The sequence below is a fragment of the Papio anubis genome, chromosome 11 (assembly GCF_008728515.1).
Source record: "Papio anubis isolate 15944 chromosome 11, Panubis1.0, whole genome shotgun sequence".
NCBI lineage: Eukaryota > Metazoa > Chordata > Mammalia > Primates > Cercopithecidae > Papio > Papio anubis.
The window spans coordinates 122,262,341-122,279,951 of NC_044986.1; positions in this window are offsets into that span (position 1 = coordinate 122,262,341).

Genomic DNA, 17,611 nt, shown 5'->3' on the forward strand with positions numbered 1-17,611 from the left:
TGATGATGATGGTATGAGTATGGTCGGTTATATAAAATAATTCATGATAAAAGCTTGGGCATAAAAGGAGACAAGGAAAAAAAGAGAAGATAGCAAAGACGTTCCAAATGTAAAAATAACTATGCCATGGAATATTTTTCACTGGAAGCAAAGAAGGGCTGTGCACTTAGGGAACGAACCGGAAGACCTGCTGGAGAGTTTTAATGTCTAATTTTGGTAACTTTTATGGATAATCAAAAAACATCTTAACATTTCTATAGAAGGTACAACAAAAAACAGTATTTTTCTCTGAAACTATCATAAAACTCTAAGAAATCAATAGAAAAATTAGTAAGTCCTTCATTAACATGAAAAACTGAAAATTCTTTAGTTTTTCAGTCTGATAAAAACACTTTTGCTTGAGTCTAAGAAAAATTCTTGAAACTTTGTAACGAACTCGAACCCCCCACTTCTCCCTTTGATCCCTGTGCGTGAATTACAGCATTGATTTGTAGTTGTTTTTTTGTCTTATATTCCTGTATATTTAGCTCCATCCTATAAATTATTGTTAAATTAGATTTTTCTAAAACTCCATCTCATTATTATGAAATTGTTATTTATTAATGATGAATAATTATTAATATAATTAATAATACTTTTAAAAAATTTTTTTGAGATGGAGTCTCACTCTGTCACCCAGGCTGGAGTGCAGTGACGTGATCTCAGTTCACTGCCGCCTCCACCTCCCTCCACCTCAAATCATTCTCCTTCCTCAGCCTCCCGAGTAGCTACAACTACAGGCGTGCACCGCCATGTCCAGCTAATTTTTGTATTTTTAGTAGAGACAGAGTTTCACCATGTTGGACAGGCTGGTCTCGAACTCCTGACCTCAAGTGATCCACCTGCCTCGGCCTCCCACAGTGCTGGGATTACAGGCGTGAGGCACCCCGCCTGACCTAAAACTCCGTTTCATTATGCAACTCTGCCATTCCAGAATTTCCATGGGCTTTTATGTTGGTTGCTACACTCAGTTAACTTCTTCATCACTTCCTATTGTAACTTAACTTACAATCTTTTCCATTATTCAGCTGTTGCTCCTAATGAACCTCTTTCATGTTAACTCTTCTTTCTACACATGATTATCACTCCCAGAACCGTGTTTTCTCTGCCATGTTCCTCTGGGTGGGCTCCACCCCCACCGTTTTCTTCTCTGCACAGGCATTTCCTGAGCCATGTCTTCCACAACACAACCTCTCCAATGTTGGTGCTTTTAGCATTTGTTTTTCTCAGTCATTTCCCCTCCTGTATTTCCAGTAACACAGTTTCAACTAGGAATGATCTCAATGGAAAGTTACATCTTGCTATCTAGTGAGTATGAAAAGAGTGACTCAGTATCATTTACTCTGCGTCATCAAAATTAGTTCTGGCAAATCACCTCCAACACTTTTCTTCAACAATGCCTTTAACAAGTCCCACATTTAGTTAACAAAATAATAAGTTTTGTGTCTGGTTCATCTTGGAGGGCCCTTTGAGGCAAGTATGTTGCCAACAATTAAACATTTTCTGAGTGCATGATTCAGGGATCTTGTTCTCATTTTTAGGAAAGCTGGAGCGAATTGGCAATACCTATTTTGAAAAATCTCCATTTGAAGATTATTATAGATATACCTCCTAGCTTAACTGTTGGGGCCATGGCCACCCATTTTTGTTTGCTTGTTTGTTTGCAGTGGTTCTCCACTGGAACATTAAATAGTCTTCCAGTTAGGCAATGTTCTAGTCAGTTTCTTCATCTTCATAGGGAAGCATAAATCTTGCCTTCTGTTTTGATTAACATAAAAGTAAATAGAGTTCTTATTAGCAGAAGAGAATTTGTGCATGCTAATATTGCCAGATAATATAATCACTAGTTTTCTGCTGGTTGTTATGAAAAGGCAGACGCATTGGGAATTCTGGGAAGATATGGGGTAATTCTATCCCTCTAGATATTCTGAGCCATACTCTGAATACAGACGATCAGAAAGCTGTACATTTGAGCCATATTATTTTGCATTTTTTAACTAAATTATGCATGATTTTATTTCTTTTTTCTTTTTTTTTTTTTTTTTTTGAGATGGAGTCTCGCTCTGTCGCCCAGGCTGGAGTGCAGTGGCCGGATCTCAGCTCACTGCAAGCTCCGCCTCCCGGGTTCACGCCATTCTCCTGCCTCAGCCTCCCGAGTAGCTGGGGCTACAGGCGCCGCCACCTCGCCCGGCTAGTTTTTTTTTTGTATTTTTTAGTGGAGACGGGGTTTCACCATGTTAGCCCATGTTGGGATGGTCTCGATCTCCTGACCTCGTGATCCGCCCGTCTCGGCCTCTCAAAGTGCTAGGATCACAGCGCCCGGCCGCATGATTTTATTTCTTTGCCTACATTGATGCACAAGAAACAGGCTATTGTTCATTGACAAGAGAATGGAAAATAAAATGTGCTCTATTAAAACACCAAAATACCACACAGCAGTGACAATGAATGAACTACCACAGTCAGCAACATAGGTAAATATGAAAATCTTAATGTTGAAAAAAGAATTAACAAAGGAGTACAAATAGACCAATTTCATTTATATGAAGTTCAAAGCTTATAAAAGTAGATAATACACTGTTAAAAAAAATGCCTGTGAAATAGATAAAAAATATTTTATAAGTCAAGCAAATAATAAGCACAAAATTTTAGCAAGTGTAAAGGGGCGTGCTATCAGGGAAGGGAAAACTAAAGACCTCAAAATATTGGCAAAGTTCTAATTTTTATGATGCATAATGATATACTTTATCAGTGTCTTTGTGGCTTTCATATATATGTATATATTTATACCATAAAATTTGTATGTGTATATATGTATGTGTGTGTGTGTAGTATAATGTAATAAACAAGAAGACCGAGGTGTCTCAAGCAATCTGCTCTGACGTCACCCATGGGGGTGTTTGGGGGCGCTGTGCTGTTATCCCACATCCGCTGTCGGAGGCCTGTTGAGATGCTACGCACAGGTCTTAGAGCCAAGAAAAGTTAGTGACTCTACTGAGCAACAGGTTTGTTTTGAACTCTTGAACTCTTACAATGACACTTATTTCTTCTTTGTTCTAGTCAAAAAAGGAAGTTCAGAATCAAATCTATGGTTCCTCATAATTAATGGAACAGGATTGTATTGTGTGCACTTGCCACACCGACCTGAGTCTGACTGAGTAAACAAGAGCAACCCTTTGCGTTGCCTGTCATGACAAGCCCAGGGCGTTTGGCCCTGTGGAATATTCAGGCTATAGTTTTTTAATGTTAAAACTTTTTGGAGAGACGGGGTCTCCCTAAAGCTGGTCTCAAACTCCTGGCTTCAAGCGATCCTCCCATCTGGGCCTCCCAAAGCCCTGGGATTATGGGTGTGAGCCACTGTGCTGGGCCATTGAACTTGAATGACCTTCATCCTCTCCTCTTTCCCAGAGAAAGAGACTCTTCCTCTTTCCTTCCTCTTCTTCCAGAGCAGGTTGTGTTAGGTTCTTTGAAAGCTCTGGGTTTGTCATGAGACACCTGGGAGAAGAGGCTGCAGACAGAGTCTGCGGCTCACCCTTGCTGTGACTTTGCGTGAATCACCCAGCCTTGCTGCTGTGCATCAGTTTCCTCATCTGCAAAACAGGAGGGTTTTAGAGCCTCTTCCTCATACACCGATGAATATTTAAGTTAGGTGTGTCAGGCAAAGCACTCAGGACAGCCCCTGACCAGCCTCTCCTGGTCTCCTAATGGTCCCATTGCTTCTTGTGTGCATGAAGCAGTCAGTGCCCCAGTTCCTCAACACCCATTAAGTTGCTATTGCTGCAGCATTTCAGTTATTTTAATCTTTGTTGCACTTTTCTAAAACATCTGTCGGGTTACACTGCATCTTTGCATATAATCCTGCAAACGCTGCCCGTCCTCAAGATCGAACCCAGTCCTTCATGGCCCTCAGTCAGCCACATCCAGCCTCTCTAGTCTTGGTGTGGGCTGTCTTCCTTAGGCTGGCCTTGGGTTTGAGCCTATCAATGAAATGCACAGAGCCCTGAGGGTGCCAGGCCTCTTCAGCCTCCCTCAGGACAGCTGCGCACTCTGCCTTCACAAGCCTCGCCCACCCTCACCCAGCCCCTACCCCGGCAAATCCAACCCCAGTAATGTGCTGTCAGCTCCCGCAGCCCACAGCCCCAGGGCAGCGTTTCTGTTCCTGTGCCCCTCGTGTTATGTTGCACCGGCTCTTCGTATTTTCTCTCTCTGGGACTAATCTTGCTTTGTTTGTATGTCAAGTGGCCGGGCCAGGCTCAGCCTGCATATCCATGCTGAATGAAGAAATACACTGAAAGGCACAAGATATTTACACAAAATGTACATATTTGCAGCACTTTAATTATCTCAGTCCATTAGCATAAATGCTGACAAAATTATAATAATGCCATTTAAGCATTTTGAAGACACTAGAAGCACAATGTATTCTTATTAGACTAATGTCACCATTATACTTCATGTAATGGGCATTATCTGCCCTCTCACTTCTCTGAGTCACTAACATGCAGCTTGGAGGATTTGCGATGCATCGCATTTAGAAGAAATAATGTTTAAAGTGGGGTGAAATGATGCAGAAATGGCTCTGACCCAAGTGGACAAATACATCATTCTAGAAAATCGTGTCATCTCAGAACCGGACCCTGAGTTTCTTTTGCCCAGTTTAAACCAAGAGAATGAATGGCTTTGAGGGCTCCCAAAATTATCTGTGTGACTCTTCTGTCTGGGAGTTAGAAGCTAGACGAAAATTCCCAGAGAATCACTTAGGTTTGAGAAGTGTGGAGAAATTACTGCAGAGCACTATTACACTAATAAGAATGATTGAAACCATGCACAGATGTCAGAAACACACCATCAGTCACAAACACATGAAACAAATATGTTACATAAAAATGTTCAAGTGATGTGATTTTAATTTAATTTTTAAACCATTCTGAATAATTGTGAGATAGTGAGGTTTTTTTTTTTTAAATTGGGGGGGATGAAAAACCAACACAAACACAGCAATTACTATATGCCAGGCATTGTTTAATTGTTTTGAATATACTAACTGATTCCATCCTTACAAGAAATCCAGGAGGTAGGTGCCATATCTTGTGTAAGTAAACTGAGGCACAGGGAACTAAGTATGAACAGGTGAAGCAGGGATCCGAACCAAGCCCTTGACTTGAGAGTGTTTCCCTTCTCCGAGGAAGTGTCGCCCTCAACAAATACTGGAAACAGTTGGGTTGGCAACTTAGTGCTTCCATTAACTCCCTGTGGCTGAAACAGGGTTGGCAAATCGTCAAAGAAGGTAGAGAAATGGTCAATTACATGTGAGACTTGTGCATATGTGTGTGTCTTGTGAGTGTATTATTTTGTTGCGGGAAGAAAAGAGCACTAAATTACTTAGCTTGACAGTTAAAAAATACAAATAATATTAACAAATAACAAATGAGTGTGTATGTAAGACGGCTCTCAAAGGAAAGATTTATTTCAGTATGAACTTAAGTATTATAGAAATGTTGCATTATGAATGCCTTATTTGGTCAGGGTGAGACTGAGTTCTTTTACAGTGGGATTTTTCCCTGGGTAATTGCAAACCACTCATCCCAATTGTGAGCACTGAAGGACTTGACAAGTTGTGTGGCTCCGATTTTCAATTTAACACAGTTGGATCAAATCCAGGAAATGCAGAAATGCTATTTTCCATGAAGCTAAGATTGACGACATTCCTACCCATGTAGTTTTAAAACAAAGTGAAAAATATCAGACAGTTTCACATTTACTCTAGCTCTAGATAGAAGCGCTTTACAATACAAGAGAGCTAGAGATACAAACGCATATGAACATAAATACCTTTAAAAATAAGTATGAGTTTTCCAGAAAGTATTTAGGCAGAGCAGGAATACAAGAAAAAGACTGAGGCCACACTGTAATCTGTACAAATTGGGGAGAGAAAAGGCAGCACCATGCTGTTGTTGACATGTATTGATGAGAGAGTAGCTGGCATGGTGGAATTCTGTGGCGCAGATTTAAACACCCTTGAGTCCCATAACTTTTAAAGATGTATGGGGTCCGCCATATACACTGAACCAACCAGGATGCTCTGAGAGAGTATCAGTAGCAAGTCCAGCCACTGCTGCGTTGTTGGCAACAGCATCCATGCTTCGAGGGAAATAGTCAGCTGCCAAACAGGAACTTCCATGGGGAAGTCCTGAGAAGCAAGCAGAGTGGGGCCTCTGTGTTTTCCTGCTTTTAATAGAGTAGCTTATCTCTGCCCCATTGTCCTCAGCCTGTAATTTGTAAACTTGCTTTTGCTGATTGTCATCCTCTATAAAATAGGCTCCTGCTGGAAGCTTCTGCCTGCCTTTGACAAGCAGCTAACTAATGAAGTGACTAGTTTATTTTTAACTAAAAATCACAATTCAACAACTAAACAATCTCAAAAACACGACTTGAAAATTCAGAAAGTAGTTTGGTGTTGTAAAAAACCTGTATGTATTTTCTGTACTGGAGGAAGCAGGAGGGAATTGTTTATTTAAATTTTGTTCTTCTGAGAAGGAAGTCACAGTTAAGTTGGTGTAGTTTTCAAATCCCTCATAGAGGAAACACTTAAACAAATGGGTTAATATTACTCAACAGGTCAGTCTATTTACATAGCTATTAACACTTATCAGCAGACTTAATACATTTTTTAGAGATTTAAAAAACAATTGGAAATTATTAATTTGAACGAGTTTAAAAATCAGTTTTACAGATGTATGACTGATGCTAGAATAACTCACAAAGATTCAATTATATATGTATAGAATACAATTTTCTAAGAGGAATATATGTAAGACATTTTACGTCCATATCATGGGCAATTTTCAGTTCAATATAACAGATATTTAAGACAGATTTAGCTCAAAGTTTTATTAATTAGAATAAAAAAGTTAAAATGTGTTTAATACTAAATGACATCATTAATTCAACCAATTTAGTACCTATTGCTGAAAACTGTTGACTAAATATGCTAATTGTTTTGTGATTCTGTACAGCTTCATTGAGGTCTCTTAAGCTTTTGATCTTCATTTTCTTCAAAGACTATAAATCATGATACTTTTTAGTAATTTTTAAATTTTTACCTAATCTTTTTAATTTTAAATTTAATCCAATAGCAAGAATGTTTCCTGAGGGTGCAAATGAAAAAGAGCTGTGTGATATGCACATTTACTGAAACAAAGATGAATAAACCTGATGGCTTCCCTGCACAAGATTATAATCTAGTCTGCAGAAATTGGCAACCTAATATAAAATAGAGCAGATGATAATTTCACCATAGAGATGTCAATGTTTCGTGAATATCTATCTATAATTCTAACCATTTTTTTGACCACAGTCAGGGAGACAATAAGACCTAGTTTTAGGAATGGTTCTTACAGATAATGAAAACTTGTTTGACATCTATTAAAGGAGCATTTATTAACCGCCTCTGGGCGAGGTGGAGACTGGCCCTGGGATGAAGATATGATGGTGACAAGTGTGGTCCTATCACATGAAGGACAGTTGTACAGAGGAAGGGTGAGAGCCAGTGCCAGCATCTCGACACCATATGTAACACTTCTTCCTCTGCTCCAAACCAAGAAACAACCGCCCGGGTTCCTTCTCAGGAATCTCAGACAGAGGGATCAGGTGTTGCTGGGGAGGAGGGATACACAGAATTCAAACACAGATGCACTTAATCCTTCTCAAAGTCTTTCCTATGAGTTCCTACGGTATGATGGCAGGATGTCCTCAAGAGCTACTCTAGAAACCATCTTTGGATCTCAGAAACTACTAGGGATCCAGCTGGCCCCATTCTCCCCTGCTACCCTCCTGCAGATGTACATCTGTGGATGACACTTAGTTTTCCCTGGACTGAGGGTGATGTAATACTTACCTCGTTGCATTAAACTGATGACTTACTGATACAGCATCAAAAACAGAAGCCACTACAGTGAACCCTTCTTAGTCCTGGGTGGAGAGTCGTGCATTGTACGCAGGTTGGCTCCTTTTGTCCTCAGAATAATCCATGAAGTAGATAGTTGCATCATCCTCCCTGCAGGTTGGCAGCTGGAGTTCACATGGCTTAAAGAAATAATGTGCCCCAGACTATACCACGCGTGGTGACCAAGTGGAACCCCACCGGGGCAGCCTCTCTCCAGGTCTTGGGGGATCACTATTACTCCCATTCAGAGGCTACAGGACAGCCCTGGCAGCATCCTTGGGGCGTAACAGCTGCTCAGAAGAATCCTTGTAATCCCCAGCTCTGAATGAAGGATTACTGGAGCAGTTCAGGACAAGCTGGAGGCCTTCTGAACTGGTGTTGGTCTGAGTCAGGGAGCCTTGGGAGCACTTTAGGTAAACTCTGGAATATCGGTTTTTTGTTTGTTTGGTTTTTATTTTTTTTTTCTTTTTTCTTTCTTTTTTTTTTTTTTTTTTCTGAGACATGGTCTTGCTGTGTTGCCATGGCTGGAGTTCGGTGGTGCAATTGCAGCTCACTGCAACCTCAACCTCCAGGGCTCAAGCAATCTTCCAGCCTCAGCCTCCCAAGTGGCTGGGACTATGGGTGGATGCCACCGTGCCTGGCTAGCTTTTAAATTGTTTCGTAGAGACAAGGTCACACTATGTTGCCCAGGCTGGTCTCAAACTCCTAGGCTCAAGCAATCTTTCCACCTCAGCCTCCCAAAGTTCTGGGGTTACAGGTGTGAGCCACCACACCCGGCTACTTCAAAATATTTGATAGTACCTGTGCCCACGACATCTCAGGGCACCACCCTCCCTGACAGACTCCCTGGTACAGGCACGAGATGCCGAAGGGTTTATTTTCCACCTGCCAGCTGTTTGATAGTCTAGCTTTCCAGGAACGCGGCCTCCCGTCTGGATGCTGCGTGTCTTTTCTAAACTGTTCCATTCATGTCAGCTCTGGTTGTCTACAGACCTTTATTTTTCTGCCTCTATAAAGATTCTGTCTTTCCCAGTGGGATTCTCAGAAAATGTCTTGTCTCTTTTTCAAGACTAGCCAGACACTGTCTTCAGAAAAAAAAATCTCCTTTCAATTGATTTCAAATAATGCTTTATACTTTGATAAGCATCTTTAAAAGAAAGACATAAACTTGCCTCCAGGCTCTGCAATATTAGCCAGTGTTTAGAGAATAAAGATACTGACAGAAAGAGTTTTGTATTTCAGTGATGGTCTATTACATTTCCTTAAACATCATCCTCATCCACTTGATGAGTGGTAAGATATTTTCATCTCTTTCCTTTCATAAACTATTACCATTGAATAAAGTTAAAGCACTGAACAAAAAGACAGGATACTTGGCTGTGGTCTTCATCATGAAGAAAGTGATTAACCATAAGACACTTTTAAATTTAAATCTCTGTCTCTTCTTTCGTAAAATGGGAGTTATAGTACATGAACTTCTTCACAGAGTAATTGTATGGAAAATGATTAATTCACATAAAAGTTATGAAAATGGAGACACTAACACCAAACTGTTATATATGAAACTCCTTTCTCTTTTCTGTTTCTGTTTTATTTTTGTTGTTTTTGAGATAGGGTCTCACTCTGTTGCCCAGGCTGGAGTGCAGTGGTGAGATCTCAGCTCACTGCAAACTGTCTCCTGGGCTCAAGCGCTCCTGCCTCAGTCTCCTGAGTAGCTGAGACTGCAGGTATGCACCATCATTCCTGCTAATTTTTTGTAGAGACAGGGTTTCACATGTTGCTCGGGCTGGTCTTGAACTCCTGGATTCAAGCGACCTGTCTGCCTCAGCCTCTTAAAGTGTTAGGATTAGAGGCATGAGCCACCACCCCCGGCCGTTCCTTAATTTTTGAGGAAATTGGCTGTCTGGTCACTTTACTGTAATTACAAATTGATTCTCATACTTCCATTGCCTTATACCTTTGCTGAGCAGACATTTAGTAAGCGCTTACTAAACAAAACGAAGCTGTTTTATTTCTATGGTATGTCGTGACTTTTCAAATGCACCCAGGCAACCTAAAACTGCTCCGACTACAATTTCTCCCAAAGCATACATTTAATTCAGGTTCAATTGGATATGAGAACAAATATGAGACTTAATTTTTAACATCCAGAATTCTTCAGGCTGTTACCTAAGTTCATGGCAGGATCATTAGGCCACCAATAAGAGGGGTACAAATAACAGATTCTAAAAGTCATCACAATGATATGATTGCCTGTGTCCCTATTATGTCATTCATCCGCAGAAGGGGCTCTTTTGTACCCTGTGTAATTTCTCCACGTAGAAACAATATGTCGAAGACATCATGTTAATGTAATGCTCAGTGCTGTTTAGAAAATGTTGATGTAGATGTTCTTTCAATAGAAAATGGGAAATTCTCTCTCTTCTGTCCAAGCCTGATGCCAAATGAAGGCATGTTCCCCGCCTTCATTTTCTGTGTTTCCAGGTTCCAGCTAAATCATGGCAGCGGAATACAACAGAAGTAAAATTGGTTTATCTTCTGAAAGAAAGCTAATCTCAAACAAAATAACCGCTTTTGCAATATACAGCTGATCTTTCCAAATATTAAACAAATAGGAAAAAATAAAGCTGTACATTTCAGAATGTTGTTTTTTCCCCTTTCATCGCCTGTTACAAAAGCCCGGGAGTGGTATTAAAATCAGTTGGCATTCTGTGTATGGAATGCTATAAATAGCTAATCTGCAAATCCCTATTTAGGATGCAAATAAAATCTCTTTACAGATACTATTTGAAATAGGAATTGCTTATAATCTTTGGTGGCATTTTGCAGAAAAACAGCTCCTTTTCTGGGGAAGGGGTTACTTCTGTAGAAGTAACTTCTGTGTAGAAGTTCAAACATTTCTCCATCATTTTGAAAACAGATTCAAATCGAATCTCCCTAATGGAAAAAAATTGATGTCCTGATTTGCATGCCCCTGCCCTGTGTGTGTTTGGCTCACAAACTGTTATCAGACTCTAACATTTCACTGCAGGACTCTTCTGAGCTCAGTGCAAAGGACGGCATTTCAGATGAATGTGTTGTTTACTTTTTGAGTGTGCTGGGGCCTGTTGTCTGGAACTCTTTGCTAATTGGCTCTGATGCTTGAGTCAATAATAGAAAAGCAAACAAAGGGCATATTAATATTTTTAAATAGATGATATTAGATTCCTCATCTAGATGACAGGTGTTTAGAGGTGCAGACAGCCAGTCTGAATGCCTTCATACAACTGGTTAAAAAAAAAAAAAAAAAAAAAAAAGCCTCTTTTATCAAATCCATTTTAGCATTCTCTGCAGCTCTGTTCCCTGCCGGTATATAGTATACGACATGATTACTGCGTTCTAGGCATTGTGCTAGAGTTCCCACGTGTTGTTTCTACCTGCTAATCTTATCCACATGTTGCTGAGAAGATACAATACATGCCAAGGGTCAGGAGGTGTGGGGAGCCTCAGAGGTGGGACGCAAACCAGGTCCAAATTCCACATCCTCTTAGGTGAGATCATGACGTCACTTCCTCCTCTTCCACGGGAGCTGCTTCCAGGGGATTAGAGGTGTGTTTTATTTTTATTTTTATTTTTTTGGAGACAGAGTCTCGCTCTCTCGCCCAGGCTGGAGTGCGGTGGCGTGATCTCGGCTCACTGCAACCTCCACCTGCCAGGTTCAAGCAATCCTCCTGCCTCCGCCTCCCGAGTAGCTGGGACTACAGGTGTGTCCCACCATGCCTGGCTAATTTTTGTGTTTTTAGTAGAGATGGGGTCTTGCCACGTTGGCCAGGCTGGTCAGGAACTCCTGACCTCAGGTGAGCTGCCAGCCTTGGCCTCCCAAAGTGCTGGGAGCCACCAGGTGTGAGTCACTGTGCCCAGCCAAGAGGTATTATTTTTTTTTAAACAGCTCTGCATGGTCAATGAATATGGGAAACACTAACTAAAACAATGTTTAGCAGGTTTTTGTGAATTCTTAGAGCCCCAAAATATGCCAGGGGCATTTTGAGTTTCTAAGAGAGGGATGAGCTAGGGAGTAGTCCCCAGTTCATTTTCTCCACCCCTGCCTCCCCCACCTCACCCCCTGCAGAGGGCACTCACTTTGAGAATGGCCTCGGAAGGATATTCTCCCCAGAAGCACAAGGCTTTGATCCTCAGCCCCCGAGACGTAGGAAACCACAGCCCAGGGGGCCACGTAACTCCAGCACCAAACCCCTGGGCCTGGTTCATAGGACAAGCATGGATTCACCGGCTCTTCCATATCACCTTAAAACACCAACCAGCCCCTTTTGTGCCTGGTCCTGCTTTAGGCACTGGGAACCAAAGAAAAATCGTAAGGCCCTCAGCCTGGGGCGGCTCATTCCCCTGCTGGGCAGTTTTCAAGTCCAAATTAGGGATGAACGTGGAGTTCTGTGGTGGCACAAAGGAAGGCCAGGCATCTGCCTGGGAGGATGGAGGCAAAGTCGGTCCCCCTATCTTCAAGTGCCACGCAGCAAGAGAATCTTTGAGCTACAAGCTCAGGGAGAGCCTCTCCTTGGAGACTGAGGCATCCTAAGCATTGTCAGGAAACAGCCTCCTCAGCCCAGCTCTCAGTCCACAGGGACACAGAGACCCCAGACAGTGCTCAGGAAGTGCAGAGGGAGTGAGTGCAACAGGACAGGCCCTCCAGAAGCTTCCACATGTGCCTGGTCCTATCAAACACCAAGCTCAGGCACTGAAAGACACCCTCATGGGAAGCTCTTGTACTTTCTTGTTTTGTTTTTTGAGAAGAGAATACGGTTTTGTTTGTATGGGTCTTTTCTATTGAAGTTCCCAGCCAAATGCAGTAGAATATAACTACTTTCTAAATATGGTACTTAGCGGCTAGGAATATACAGAGGTGGGTGTCTGCTTCATATCTAAGTCATTTTGACATTCTTTCAAAATACATTCATGTTCCTTAGGCCTACAGTGTGAATATGAAAATGCCAACCCCCCTTTAAAAATCTCTATACATTTATTTTTCGTATTTTATATTAATAGAAACTAAACTAAGATTTGATGTCAGGTTTTGCATATATAATATTTTCTTCATCATAACACTATTGTGTTTTTTGACAACAGTCTTCAGAGTTTTATTTTTTTTTTAATGGCTTAAAAGACAAATACTGACATCCTTGAGTTTTTCTTCATTTCAGTTTCAATTCTTATTGTAGTTTAAAGGGAAACAAAGAACTGCCCATAAAAACTTCATGTGACTAAATGAAAGGTCAAAAGACTCACTAGTCATTTTTTTTTTTTTTTTTTTTTTGAGACGGAGTCTCGCTCTGTCGCCCAGGCTGGAGTGCAGTGGCCGGATCTCAGCTCACTGCAAGCTCCACCTTCCGGGTTCACGCCATTCTCCTGCCTCAGCCTCCCGAGTAACTGGGACTACAGGCGCCCGCCACCTCGCCCGGCTAGTTTTTTGTATTTTTTTAGTAGAGACGGGGTTTCACCGTGTTAGCCAGGATGGTCTCGATCTCCCGACCTCGTGATCCGCCCGTCTCGGCCTCCCAAAGTGCTGGGATTACAGGCTTGAGCCACCGCGCCCGGCCTCACTAGTCATTTTTTTAAAAAGACGGGGTGGGTGCTGAGAAGTTTCCTTACATACCAAGTTTCTTGAGGGATGTCTGTTATTTTAACATTGAGTTCCAGCTGGAACAGCATTCTACAGATCTTTGCCTAGTCATTGTTTTATAAGTTGCTTTAAAACAGGTTTTTGTTAATGTTTATGAATTCATTCATTACATTATACACAAAGTGGTGTAGCTTTATGTCAAAGCAATCCTGTGTTTCCGGATGAGGACAGCTTCACTTATCTACTACAATGGACGTCAGAATCATTCCAAGAACTCAGAGAACTCGTGCCCTGCGGTGAGATGTTTGCATGTTTCCAGAGAAAATGCCGCCTTCTTCTACCTCCTTCCTCACCCCATGCACACATGCAGTGACCCACACGATCACACACACACACACACACACACAGAGACACAGGTACACACACAGAGTCTCACACAGACACACACCTACATATACAGGCACAAATATACACAGATATACATATGGCCAAGCACATGTATACACACACATTCACAAAGACACGTGCACACACAGATACACAGTCACATAGATACACATATGCACACCCTTATACATACCCATGGACATACATCTATACACCTACATACTCACAAAGACACACACACATACACACATGCACAGCCATACACACACAGACACATGCACACATATATACATGAACATACAGAGACATACAGCAGTACATATATACACATACACACCAAGTACACACAAACACACATGTACTGTACACACATACATACATACCCACATGCACATGATCACATACATATCCCCAGAAACATGTGTGAACACAGGCACATGTACATGTACACACGGACACACACAGGGTCACGCACACCTAAACACATACGTGGAGACAGAGAACCACACAGACACACATGCACACGACATACAGGAACACACACACAGAGGTTTCCTTTGGGGGTTGGAGGTGGGGTGTTGAGCTCCCTCTACTCAGCTCTCCAACCAGTGCTTTTCCCGATGCCTCTGGCAGGATGGCCACCAGATGTTACAGTCCAGTTGCTCTGAAACAAGGACCCTGTTGCTGGAATTTCCCAACAGAAGATAAGTCTAGTCGGGAATGAAGAGCAAGGAATTCAGGAATCAGATAAAGAGGGTTCGTTGAGCCAGCGTAACGCCAGAGTCTCCCCTCTCTCAGACTCACCTTTCCTAAGGCAGGGAATACTGTCGTAATTATAGAAGCAGCTCTGTCGTAAGCAAAAAACAGCAAAGATGAGTCCTGAAGGCAAGTTAGCGTAAGTTAACCTGTGTCCATACGGCAGCCCCTGTGGCCCTGACGCCTGCCTCTGTGTAGACAGGCACGCACACTCGGGAGTGAATTCCTGTGCCACCAATCACTGCCCTGTGTCCCCAGGGAGGTCACTTGCCTTTCCGAACCTGAGTCTGTTTCTTAATCCATAAAAGGGAGATGATAGTGCCACATACCTACATTGCCTGAGTAGGCCGGCTCCTTTCCCTTCACCCCTTCCCTCTGCGCCCCGAGAATGTTTCCGGTCCCCTTCCCTCTGCCCCCCGAGACTGTTTCCGGTCCCCTTCCCTCTGCCCCCCGAGAATGTTTCCGGTCCCCTTCCCTCTGCCCCCCAAGAATGTTTCCAATTGCACGGGTGCTTCTCCTCAGAGCTGTCCCACTTTCCAGCCTACTGTCTTCTTCCATCTCTTCTGTGACAAATTTCTCTCTTTTTTACTGCAACCTTGTCCATGGAGGCCACAAAGTGAGTTCGTGTGTGTGTGTGTGTGTGTGTGTGTTGGGAGGAGTGAAGTGGGGAGGAGTCTCACATCACATGGAAATTAGCAAGCCCATCCTCACGTTTCCTAAGGAACGGATAGTTTTCTCTAACAGAAAGCCTCACTCCCCCAGCAGTCAACTCACACCATGACCAGCTTCAAGATATTTTTAAAATAAAATATCCTCTTATTGCATATGATTGCTGAGAAACTCCCCTTTCTCCCCTCCCTGTTACTATCTCTTCCTATGTTTTAAGAAGGCGGCAGTCAGTTTGAAGCGTTCTTGAATCAGTCGCGCAGGGTCCTGGTGGTACCGGAGGTCCTGTCATGAGACCTAACGGTTTCAGTCTGGTTTTTAACAGGTTCCTGGACACCAGAGGCCCGGGAAAATGTTATCTGGAGGCAGGTCTGGGGTGAAGGCACGACCCTGGAGCCCATCTGCAGAATGGCTTGAAATTGTGAGCCTGTCTCACGTGGCGGGGACCCCATCCCAGAAAGCACTCGCTGCCCTCCAAAAGATTCTAGTTTCACAAGAAATCCCACTGTCTCAGGTTTGGAAATTTCCAAACCTGAGAAAACTGAGAAACATAAGTACCTCCTACCACCAAACTGCCAGGATGCCAGCATGAGGCTCCATATTGTCCCCACCAGGGTCCACAGCCTGCCATCAGTTGTGAGACTGGAAGAAGCTGGGGTTGATAAGCAGTCCTGGGGGAACCAGCTATAAACGCACACATGGAGACAGAGGAGCACACAGGAAAATGGAAGAACGTCAAGGCCCGTTTATTTGTAACCAGAGCCAAAGCTTTGAGCCAGCCATGCCGGCCAACGGTCAGCTGCAGTCGGCCTCACTGCCCGGCAAGAGCTGTGCCCACCACATCATGGAGGAGTGGGAGGGGAAGGAAGGAAGAAGGGGAAGATGAGAATCAGAGCCAAACCCCCGTGGCCCCCCCAGGCCGTGAGGACGCGTCCCTGTGGGTCAGTTCCAGGCCTGAGCATCCCACATTTATTAAAATGTCCAGTTACTAGAACACATGTGTGTCTGTGCTTAGGGGGTACATTATAGACCGTGTGTGATGAGCCACGCGTGGACTCCAGACTCATCACCAAGGTGGTCTTAAGCAAAGGTTTGGGAGTGTAGCCTTCTCCGAAACTCCTTTTAGCACAAAGCCACTTACATAGGCTGATCGGGTTCAGGGGTGGTGACTTGGTATAATTTTCCTATCATTGCATGATTCTATTTTATGCCTTTACATTTTGTAACAGCCCCCATTTCCCCACCTTACGGAATTTCTTGATCCCATTCCGGAAGGCGCTGTGATTTGTACCTTTTCTACCATATCCACTCTGCATTCTTCAAACACTTCATTTAAGGCAAATTGATTCTCCCACTGCCGCCTCAGGTTAAGTCTGCTGAAGTCAAATTGCTCAGTCCAAATTCCAAGGTTTCTCCTAATCCTTTGCCACACGCCCTGCAACTTTATCTCTCCCTCGGGCAAGAGGCTTCCTCATGACCTCACGGCTGAGGCATTGGCTCCTGGGCTTTGCTCAAATCCTTGCAGACATGGGGCAACTGTGCAAGCAGGGAGTGGCCCTGTTTCGAGGGCCTCGGAATCAAATTCCCTTTCTCTAGTGATTGTCTGCCGGGTAGAGATCGAACACCAACATGGTAATAGAATCCAGCCATAAAGGCATAAAATAATACAGCCTATTTTAATTATTTTATAGCTCGCCAATATCAATATTACACACAGATGCCAGTCATCAACATGTTTTTTAACTGAAGTTTCTTACCTTAAATAAGCCTCATCCTCCATTTCTACTAGATTCTTGTCATGCAGATAAGAATAAAATACTCAGCTTGTACCTAAACAAAAGTATAAACAAAAATAATTGACGTTTTAACCAAACTGTCTTCTGAAAGATTGGAAATGTCTAGTGAAAATATTATTGGGGAGAAGAATGAGGTCTGTGGAACTGCATTTCAAACTCCTTCTTAAAACATTTTCAGCTTAGGTGAACAATGACAGTTTCTGTAAGTGTCCAGAATTGTAAAATTTACAAAAAATATATATATATATATAAAAATTTGCAAATATCTAAATACAAAAATATGTAAATATAAAAAAGGGTGGCCATTTTGAATATTGTTCTTATATAACAGATTTAAATAATACAAAATTATAACCTGGATCCCAGAACCACAGGATAGATTTGTAGTCAATAAAGACTGCTGTGTGA